The following is a 12,295-nucleotide window of genomic DNA, read 5'->3' on the forward strand; positions in this document are numbered from 1 at the left end:
AAAGTAGGAAATAGTCTTGAACGCATTGTTATAGGAGATCACTTCCTAAATATAACACCAGTAGCACAGACACTGAGAGAAACAATCAATCAATGGGACCTCTTGAAACTGAGAAGCTTTTGTAGAGCAAAGGATACGGTCAACAAGGCAAAGCGACAGCCTAGAGAATGGGAAAAGGTCTTCACCAACCCCACATCTGACAGAGGACTGATATCCAGAATATATAAGGAAGTCAAGAAATTAGACATCAAAATGCCCTACAGTCCAATTAAGAAGTGGTTTATAGAACTAAACAGAGAATTCTCAACAGAGGAAACTCAAATAGCTGAAAGACATTTAAGGAATTGCTCAACATCCCTAATTATCAGGGAAATGCAAATCAAAACAACTCTGAGATACCACTTTACACCTGTCAGAATGGCTAAGATCAAAAACACTGAAGACACCTTATGCTGGAGAGGATGTGGAGCTAGGGGAACTCTCCTCCATTGCTTGTAGGAATGCAAGCTTGTACAACCACTTTGGAAATCAATATGGTGCTTTCTTAGAAAATTGGGAATCCATCTCCCCCAAGATCCAGCTATACCACTCTTGGGACTATACCCAAGGAATGCTCAATCATACCACAAGGGCACTTGCTCAGCTATGTTCATATTAGCATTGTTTGTAATAGCTAGAACCTGGAAACAACCTAGATGCCCTTCAACTGAAGAATGGATAAATAGAATGTGGTACATATACACAATGGAATACTACTCAGCAGAGAAAAACAATGACGTCATGAGGTTTGCAGGCAAATGGATGGATCTAGAAAACATCATCCTGATTGAGGTAACCCAGACTCAGAAAGACAAACATGGTATGTACTCACTCATAGGAGGATACCAAATGTGGAACAAGGATGATTGGAGGCTACCTGAAAAACAGGACCCCAAGAAAGACATGGGGATCGCCCAATGACGGAGAAATGGATGAGATCTTCATGAACAGCCTGGACATGAGTAGGGGAAATGAAGGGTGAGGTTCGCGGGAAAGATAGCTTGGGGGAGCGGGAGATCCCAGCTGGATCAAGAACAGAGAGGGAGAACAAGGAATAGGAGACCATGGTAAATGAAGACCACATGAGAATAGTAAGAAGCAAAGTACTAGAGAGGCCCACAGAAATTCACAAAGATACCCCCACAATAGACTGCTGGCAATGGTCGAAAGACAGCCCGAACTGACCTACTCTGGTGATGGGATGGCCAAACACCCTAATTGTCCTGCTAGAAACCCCATCCAATGACTGAGGGATCTGGATGCAGAGATCCATGGCTAGGCCCCGGGTGGATCTCTGGGAGTCCAATTAGCGAGAAAGAGGAGGGTTTATATGAGCAAGAATTGTTGAGACCAAGGTTGGATAAAACACAGGGACAGATAGCCAAATGAATGGAAACATATGAACTATGAACCAATGGCTGAGGGGCCCCCAACTGGATCAGGCCCTCTGAATGGGTGAGACAGTTGATTGGCTTGATCTGTTTGGGAGGCATCCAGGCAGTGGGACCAGGTCCTATGCTCATTGCCTGAGTTGGCTGTTTGAAACCTAGGGCTTATGCAGGGTCGCTTGGCTCGGCCTGGGAGGAGGGGACTGGACCTACCTGGACTGAGTCTACCAGGTTAATCTCAGTCCTCGGGGGAGGCTTTGCCCTGGAGGAGATGGGAATGGGGGGGGGAAGAGGAGGGGGGCGGGAGGGGGGAGAACAATGGAATCTGTGGCTGACATGTAGAACTGAATTGTATTGTAAAATAAAAATTTAAAAAAAAAGGATGGTGAGTCAAACTGAGCTAGTAACTAGTAACACTGGCTCTCAATGAGTAAGATAGTGATAGAGTTAGAATTGGATTTGAGATTCTATTCTTGCTTAAAGCCATTTCCCACTCTTCTCCTTACACTGTTCATGCTCTACAACGACACTGTAATACATATAATAAACAACAAAATGGATTTAGTTTTCCATTGCTTTGACACAGCATATAAACCTTGGTCACATTAATATATGATTGTATAAAATACTGCGGCTACAGCTATTAAAAAGGAAATTTTTTAAAAAATGCTATTGATTCCCTTACAGGCAGCATTTTCAGATCAATCTACAATATATAGAATCAAGGTGAACATTCACCGTCAATTTGCATCTAGATGCAGCATTTCTTCCCTGTAATTTATGGAGCACATATTGTTTTCACTATATATTATTATTATTAGTTCTCATGGAATTTGCAGTCCTGTCATTCACCCTGTATTATGCAGCTGAATCAAAAGCCCAAACCCACTGTCTTTCCCTGTTTCTATTCAGAATACACAGAAACTATGAATCTTCTAAGCCATTTTCTAAACAAACAGGTTTTACTTATAAAACTAGAGGAAAACTTTGTAACACAAAGACAGGTGGGTGAGCATTCATAGGTTTCACAATCATGATTATGGTAATGAAATGAAACAAATATGAAAAACAAATAAATTATACATGTACACTTTTAAAAGTTTAATAATAGAAATACAGTGCTCTAGGATGAGCCGAAATAAAAGAGATAATCTGTACAGTTCGTAAAGCAAGTTTTCCCTGTGCTTTAAATGCCCTGAGGGCTGTGCTACAACATGTCACATAAACAGTCACCTTGCTGCTTAAGCAGCGTCTTACTGCTTAATCATGGACTATCCACAGTCCCTGGGGTAGGCAGATAATCACCAAACAATCTCAGATGCTTCCATTTCACTCTGGCTCTTCTGTTTTCTCAGTATTTGCAATCCCTTAACTCCAAAAATATACACTCAAGTCCTCCGGAATTATTTTCCATGGAGCTTGATCAAAATATGATTTGTAGGAGAGAATTTAAGAATATTTTATCACATTTCTGCTGAATTCTGAGAAAAAAAACGGAAAACTCTCCTCCACAAGGATTTCATTCAGCCCACTTTTAAACTTGATCCATAATTTGATCGAATGCTCTTGGGCACTATTAAATAGTAATAATGAACTTCACCTAAAGCCCTTAGTAATTTTGTTCCACATTTCCTTCTCTAATTATCCACTATTCCCTATTTATTATTACTTCATTCCCTGCCTTGAGGCCCTCTAAAATTACTAAGAATGATAAATTAAACAATACATTTGGCACCAAGTTAACCTGTAGGGAGGGTTATAATTTAATGGGTTGTCTTCTGAATTAATTATTTCTGAATTATTTAATTGCAGTTTCTAAACAAATTTCTCAGATAACGTGACATTAGCACTTGTAGTATATTTATAATAAAATTATTATGACAAAAGACCCACATTTATCATACTTATTTAAGAGAAATTTTACTCTAATTATCCTATATGTTGTTAAGATTTATGGCATATATTTATAGTTTTACAGTAAAGCATTATTTTTATATTTGAATACCAGAATACTGTGTATTATTTCACTTCTTCAGGCCTTATGTCCTTATGATTAGAAGTTTCCAAGAATGTTTTCTGTAGTCATACCAGGAATTCAAGGCAGGAGCTCTAAGCAGGAATTACCTTTCTTATATAGCCCAGGCCAATTAGGACATGGACCGCACTGGAAGTGGGCTGGGCACCCCCAACCTCTCCCAACCCCTCAGTCAGGAATCAAGACTACACTTCACAGTCATACTCATGGACCAACCAGTTGGAGGCAATCTCAACTGATATTCTGTCTTCCAAGGTGTGTTTAAATTCATGTCCAATCGCCAAAACCAAACTGTAGCAGTCAAATCCATGTCCACCTACATACTCAAAGATTTTTCAATTTAACCCATATTCCCTTTTCACTTCTCTTCCTCAAGAACTCTTGTTAATATCACAGTTTATGGTTTATAGTTTTGCAATCTATAAAAATCTAAAAACTTCAATACTGAGGAGCTTTTTTCTTAACTATGGTTTTCTCTAAACTAAAACCAAACCAAAACAAAATAACAACAACAAATAAATTCATACTTTCTTATTAAAAAGGGAAGAACTAGAATACAGTTACAATAATAACAAAGCCAACCAAAACCCAACAGTGTAAATAGCAGAGTTTACGATGCCTGGGACTCATTGATCATCTTTCAGTCTCCAGAGAACTTGATTAGCCCCACTTCTCCAGCTCTGCCATTAGGGACGTACAGGTTGTTGGGTAGGGTGGCCTTAATCATATTTTTGTTGTCCTTCGTGGTCAGTCCATGGTTTTGGCAACTCCAATATGCAGACTCCACCTTTGAAATTGAGACTACAATTTCATCAGTGGCCTCTCCAGGATCTCTGACCCTGCCACATGATTCCACATCTCAGCTTCTTTTCCTGATTCCTTCAGTCCTGTAGCTTCACTTGAAACTGATGCTCCACCCTTACAAATGGCCTCCTGTAATCTTCAGGGATGCTCTGCTCTATTGCACCAAGCCACAGCTGCTTCTCATATCTCCTTCAAATCAACACTATATGTAAGAATCTTACACATTATCACGTTGAGCTACCAGCTTGAGATTTAGGATTTATTTCCACTGCACTACAGCTTCTATGTGATGACTCTAGGGAAAAACTTCCTAGGAGAGTTTGCTTTGATGATATTGTTCTCTTATAAATCACAATTGATGTTTAGCCTCAGATAACCAGTATCTATTGTCCCAGGAAAGCAAAGGTTTCACTAGAGTGGTGTTTTTATCTTGTTAGTCACAGCTAATTCTTCAACCCCAGGTGAATGGAGTCCACAAGTCCTTAACTCAAAATATCAAATGAGTGACTATTATGGAGTCTTTGAGGAAATCCCAGCTTCCCTCTGAAACTTCAGAAGCCTGACCTCTCTTATCTGCATTGTTTTCAGCATTCTTAATTCGCATGCTCTCACAGCAATACCTCATTAAGCTCTGAACACTCAAAAAACTTCCAGCACAAAGTTTCAAAATGCTGCATCTTCCTCCTTACAGAACAGTCCACAGCATAAATGTTACATTGTTAGCTCCATCACAGTCACACCTCTTGTTCCTAGAATTAACTCCTGCTGCAGCTTGTTTTCCCTTCCTGTCATAAAACTCTTCCCAAACAATTTCAGGAAGAAATAGTTTGCTTGGCTTTCAGGTTACAGTCTACCAATAAAGGAAGTCAAGGCAGAAACTCGGGGCAAGAGCTTGAGGCAGAAACCATGAAAGAAGGCAGTTAGCATATTACTTTGTCTGACTTGTTAACTTTCATATATAGCCCATATTGAAACTGTCCTAGAACTGCCTTAAAGGGGTTGGGCCATGTCACATCAATCATCATCAAGAAAATGACTCAAAGACATGTTCAGAAGTCAATCTGATGGAGACAGTGTCTCCACTGAGAATCCATTTTCACAGTTACAGCTAGGTTTGTGTTCAGTGGACAAAAAGAAACTATAGCAGAAGACCAAAGCTTTTTCTGTCCCCCAAATACTAATAGTCATTGAATCTTGTATTAAATTGCTGAAAATCTGACTCCATCTATACTGTTTGGTTTAAGTCTCACTTTAAAATAGATTATGCATTGTACATTATTTGCCATCCCCCGTAAGTCTCATTGACATGCAGTGATAACCAAATTATGTTTCTCTGAGCTAGAATTGCTTTGATTTTATGTGAGAAAAATTGTCACCAAGATGAATCTATGTTGGAAAATGTTAACCAATCTGTTATAGTATAAAATTTAGCTAGTAATAAGCACCTTTATTTTATTTAGTGTTCCTCTTGGACAGGCTGGACTCTCAGGGAAGTTTATCACAATGTGAACAAACAAAAACTATTTATTTTCATAGTAAGTCTAGAAGAAGTGAAATAGAACATCTGGTCCTAACCCCTGGAATTTTCCCAAATTAATTACTTGCTACAGCAACCCACAAAAGCTCTCAGATTTCATGTGTGAATGGCTGCAGTGGAGATCCACAGCTCTTGACAGCCTTCCCTAATACCTTAAACTACTGGACAGCTGCTTTTTAGTGCTTTATAAAATTCGCTGGAGAAAAGAATGTTTTGATTGTGTGTCTAGATATTTTTCCACCACAAAAATCTCGAGTTTACATGTCTATACTGATTTCTTATTACATAAATGCCATTCATTTTTTATTTTGTTAATCTTAGTTATAGAGAGGACTGTGTTTATTTTGTATGATAATCATAGACTATTCTTCATTAAGTCTTGAGCCTTTTAAAAATAATCTCTCTCTCTCCCTCCCTCTCTCCCTTCCTCCCACACCCCCACAAAACACACACACACACACACACACACACACACACACACACACACACACACACACAACCTACACACACATACACATGAAGACAAAACATTTCAAATTTTCAATTAAGTGTAATTCTCACAAAAAAACTACATACAGAATTTAAATTGTTAGCAGTTTTGAGGGAAGATGTTGGACTATTTTTATTAAGTTTTTAGTGACCTGCAAGTACATGTCTTAAAAATGTCACACATAGCTATGGACATTCCACCCAAATATTTGGACTAGAATATTTATGGAAACACATTGTATAACATACAAAATCTGATTATAAAGATGAATAGTTGTTGTGTGACAAACTTAATCCTGGGGAGATGAGATACACTCATCTACTCACCCCAGATAAGGAAGCCGCAACAGGCCAAAGTACAGATACCACCGATGTCCACCTTGGTGAATCACTCAGTTTTATTGTGGTTACTTACAGGAATATGGGTGAGGGGTTACTTACAGGAACAGAAATGACCCAAGGACAGTTGCATCACTAAAGCCCAATCCATCATGTGTGACAGCTTATAAAAACTGGGAAATCAGGAGCCACTGCACAGCCTGCAGGAAGCTCTAGAGTCTTCTCCAGCTTTTACATCTTCTGAAAGGATCCTTTAGCTTTGCAGGGGGTGACTTTAGATGTCTATCTATGACTAAGAAATAGGCAACAATGCCACAGTAACAGTGTCTTGTTCTGGAGCTTTTCTAGAGGTTATGAGTTGGGGCTGACAACCCCAGTTGTCTATAAGGCCTAAATCCAAATGTTTAGAGGGTAGTTCGACAGGCACACTATATTCATCTAATAAAAACATACTAGTTGCTTCACCATTATAACTCAGCACCTCCCTAGCTACAGGATTTTGTTCTGGCTTTCAGTATCAGGCTTGAATTTCCTCTTGTGGAGCAGGTTTTAGCCGTGATAGCCAAGCCACTCTTGCACAGCAGGAACATCCCGTGTGCCATGTTCTTGTTTGAGTGCACAGGGTACATAGCCAAGCAGTAATGTTGGTGACAGTTCTTCAACAGTAGCCTCCATTGCCCCTTCTGGCACTCTGAAAGCCAGACAGCAGGCTGAGAGTTTCCAGTTAACTCCCAGCTTAATTTATCCATGTCCTATAGTCAAAACATGAACATGTGCTGTCCTCAGTGATCGTCTTCGGGTCTAATTCTGGCATACAACCAATAGCACATAGCAATAGCTTTTAGTATTTGCATGACCTCAGGAGCTTTCCTGGCCACAACCGACAGGGATATAGCCCACTGCTGGTTCTTGGATTTCCTTAAGTAATCCTATGCTCTCTGGGATTATTCTGTTCTATCCATGTAGAGTACCATTTGGATTTAAACTCTTTAGCTGCTGATTCAATTACTGGAAGACTCTTGGTGGTGTTAAAGGACACAGGTCATAGGAAATCCTGAATGGCATTGGTGTTAATGCTTGAATACACCATTTCTCATTGTTTTAAATATGTAAAATTTGATTGTATGCCATACCATAAGTCAGTCTGGCCAGCATGCCTTCCATCTCTCCTTTTATGGGGTAAGTTGTTTTTAGCTACAGAGGTGGAACCAGTTATGGATTCATCTATTGCAATTCTTTATATTCCTCTAACAGTTGCTGCTCTAGTGCTGGGTACAAAGATTCTGCTCCTTTCCATGTTTGAAACCAAAATCTTATTGGAACCACGTGCTCAGGTTGCTTTTGCCATAGTTACCAGCTATAACCTTCTGAACTCCTGGGGACTTCTAATAGGAAGTGACACTGTGGCCATGGGGTACATAGTTGATTAGCCTGTCCTACAAGGATCTTACCCTGCTGCAAAGCCCCTGGACCATTTGTAGATGTAACCAACCATCTTATTAAATAAGAAACACAGAGCCGATTCAGAGAAGAAAGCCAAGAGGTCAGAGCTAAGATCCTCACTCTTCCTGCTTCAGCGATCCTCTTCAGCCAAGAGAGCTCTCTGAAAAGGAGCTACTTCCTGTGTGTTTGTCTTTATAGCCTTTCTGTTCTGCCTTCTCATTGGTTGTAAACCCATACCTCGTCGCTGCCTGTCTGTAAAGACTTCCAGGTCTTCTATGGTTGGGATTGAGATTAAAGGCGTGTGTCTCCAAAACTGGCTGTATCCTTTTACACACAGAGATCTACCTAGCTCTGTCTACCAAGTGCTGGGATTAAAGGCGTGTGCCACCACCGCCACGCTCTTGCTATGGCTCTAATAGCTCTGACCCTGGGCAACTTTAATTATTAACATACAATTAAAATCACATTTCAGTACAAGTAAAATACCACCACAACCATTTCTGTCCCAATCTCACATAACACTCTTTATCAAGTTATACAGAGGACAGACAATTTAGGTAAGATAAGGCATAAAAATCTGCTAATATCCCAAGAGTCCTCAAAACACCTGTAGCTTCTTTACATTTACAGGCACATACAGGCTATTGTATGATTTTTCTATACACATCTAAACAGGCCATAATTAAACAAGAATTTTGTAGCTGTGCCTGGCCCTTGCTCCTTGTACAGAATGAACTCACCATGCTAGTTCCTTTAGATACACCTGCATGTCTCTCTAAAGTTGGTTACAAAGTGTGGATAGGAGGCGATAACTTAATCAGCTCACTGTGGTCTCTAGATATTCTCTTTAAGCCATTATTTTCTATATCTTGGACCTCTTCCACAGAACTATCCTATCTTTCTGTATGCCTGATAAACTCAATGAGCTTGACTTAATCTGCTCAGACCTATCACTCAGGTCCAAATGTGGTCTTGCTCTCTCCGGCTGAGCTGACTGTCAGAGTCGCCCGGTTTGTCTCTGCAGTTGCTGCCTCCCCATTCACCGGAGGTAGCTGTTGGGGGAGCTCCTGATGGGGCAAAACATCTCCACCTCTACCATGACCTTTTGCTGGAAGGAAATATACCATCCTCTGTCTGGGGTTAAAATTAACCAAACCCTGGGAATGGCTTGATCATCTCAACTTGTATCGATCATGGTATTGTCTCTTAACTCCACTTTGGCCTTTAAAGCCTTTTTGAAGCTCCTTAGCATACAATTTGACTTTCTATGAGTTCCCCCCCAATATAAAGAATTGCAATAGATGAATCCATAACTCGTTCCACCTCTGTAACTTAAAACAACTTACCCCATAAAAGGAGAGATGGAAGGCATGCTGGCCAGACTGACTTATGGTATGGCATACAATCAAATTTTACGTATTTAAAACAATGAGACGTGGTGTATTCAAGCATTAACACAGACTAGCATGCAAAGAGAGTCTGTTCTCTCTTTACAGACTCTCTTTGCATGCTAGTCTGTGTCACAGAGATCTACCAAAGCCTTTCCTACTGTATAAAGTTATTGCCCTGCCAAAGGACTGAGCAAAGCCACTAAAGGTCAGCCTATAGGTTACTGCTGGATCAACCTTTTATTTAATTCCTCTGTGAATGTAGGTCTATCTGGTTTAGTAAAATGGGGTTCAAACACAACTCCTTTTATTACTAGTTCCCTTGATAACATCTTCTCCCCTCCATGGGTCTGCAACCCTTGTTTTTATGGGGACTTCAGACAGAGATAACAAAGTGTTCCCAATGCTTAGGTAAGCCAGCCAAGGCAGGGACTGATTGCCCTCATACTGCCACAGGTTATCAACCCTTCTCTTAAGGAGGGATGGGAAATTACATTATTCATTTTTTCTGTCTCTACAACAGTCAGACTGATCCCATTCACTCCCACCACATCCCATAGCCTCACAAGCCAGGCTGAGACAGTCTCTCTCACTTCTTTATTTAAAAGTCTTCATTATTTTCAATAGTTCAAATACTTAGCTGCATGTCTCACTGTCATAACAATAACCATTCAACTGATGTCATAGCTCAAAGGCACACTAACACACGTGATACAGGAAAGGACAACTCTATCAGAATTTCTTCCAGGGATGCAACCCAACTCAGGCTGCCAAACTCAGCAGCATACCTTGCTACCAAAAGCCAGGACCTTGTACTCCCTTCTTCACATCTCATTTTTGATTCAGTGAGACCCCTGTTTGGGCACCAATTATATTGTCTGACAAAATTTTTCCTGGGGATATAAAACATTCTTTTCTACTCTCCCCAGGTAGGGAACCTACAACAGACCAATGTACATATATCAGCAAAGTCTAACTTGGTGAACTAGTGAGCTTTATTAGGATTTATTATAGGAATAGAAATGACTCAAAGACAAGTGCGTCACCAAGGCCCTCCCTGGCACATGTGACAGCTTATGTAATCGGAGAAACCAGGAGCATACTGCACAGTTTGTAGACAGCTTAACAGGTTAAAGTGTCTATTCCACATGCCTCAGCTGGTTTAAGTCATCTAGTCTGAGAGTCTTCTTTCATGCTGGGCCCTGTTCATTACATCAGGGAGGGCCTAGTGAATCTGGTTAGTTTCAAAGATTTTTTTGAATCTCTTTTCTTTTCATTTTATTTCATTTTCTTTTCTTTCCCTTTCTTTCTTTCTTTCTTTCCCTCTTTCTTTCATTCATTCATTCTTTCTTTCTTTCTATTTATTTATTTGCTGGGAGGTTATTTACATTCTAGATCGGGGGATGGAATGCTTTGATCTTAGAGGAAACTATTTAAAAACAATAGTAGATTATAAAAACTTAAATTTAAGCATCCACCATAAGAGAATAAATGCTATGCAATACAGTAATGAAGCCTCTAATTAATTGGTTAAACAATACTAAGTCAAACAAAAAGTACTTATATTCATCTTTTTCTAAATTCACTAGCATGTACATTTTTCTATAATTTAAATCTCAAAGATAGTAGTTGCTATCCAGGAGAAGGAAGACGTGTAGCACAATCCACTATTCTGGGTAAACGACTATCTTATGCCAACAGGATGATGTTTTCTCAAGAAATATGGAGATAGGTAGGCAAATTCTGTGCATTGCTCTTCAAAATCCCAGTCACAAGCAGAAGAGATAAGAAATAACAGAAGGTATACTGAAATGTTAAAGGTATACTAATGTAAGAGATATACTGAAATGATATCATGGTTTCAATATAGCAGAAGATGACATAAAGCAATCTTAAAAATTTCAGAAAAATTATTGAAGACTCCTTCACATAGGAGGATATTAACTGAATTTAGCTTATTTTTCATTCAGACCAAACATTACATCTCGACTTCTTCATACTCTTATCGCCCTCAGAAAGCATCCACTGACTTTGAATACTTGCAATACTTAAGTGCGGCAATTAGAAATGATTCCTTTTGATTAGGTGAAGGTAAACATTAGAGTCATAGTATTTATGAAATATTGATTACATATTTATTCTTCATTGTTAGTCTTGTAATGATAATAATTCATCTCATAATTTACACGTACCTCCCACAGTACTCAGGAAACTTCCAAGCATAGTAAATACTCATGGGTTTGTTTTCATTGAATAAATTATAGTGGTCATAAATGTAAACTTATGAGGCAAGTAGGTTTTAACACCGACTAATTGTATACTGTTATATTTCCAATCCGCAGTTCTCATTTTTTATAACTTGGGATAATAATAGTAATTACATGTACAGAACATATGCTATTCAAAGATTAAATTACTCTTCATATGATTAAGCTAAAGCCTAAATTATACACTGAAAATTTATTATAGAACCTAATACATACCAAGGCCAACAAAAATGAACATTTTCATGATTTATTTGGCCAATATGTTTATTATAATTTATACCTATATTGTTATTTAAATTTCCTTCATGATACAAAATAAACATAAAGTAGTTGACTAAAGGGTGAAAAAGTTACTTTAATTCTTACCAGTTTTCCATGGATAATAATCAGTGTCATTATTTAAAAACTAAACTAAGAGTTTAACAATTTATGAGCCTCTGTAAAATTAATAGATAGCAAAATGAAAAAGAAATTATCACAGAAAATAATAGCATATGATCATAGAATAGATGTGCACAAGGCAAGTATTTTATTCATCATACTTTTTGGGTCACTTGTAAAGAAGT

This window comes from Peromyscus californicus, unplaced genomic scaffold (assembly GCF_007827085.1).
Source record: "Peromyscus californicus insignis strain IS unplaced genomic scaffold, ASM782708v3 Scaffold_12__1_contigs__length_115047231, whole genome shotgun sequence".
Lineage (NCBI taxonomy): Eukaryota > Metazoa > Chordata > Mammalia > Rodentia > Cricetidae > Peromyscus > Peromyscus californicus.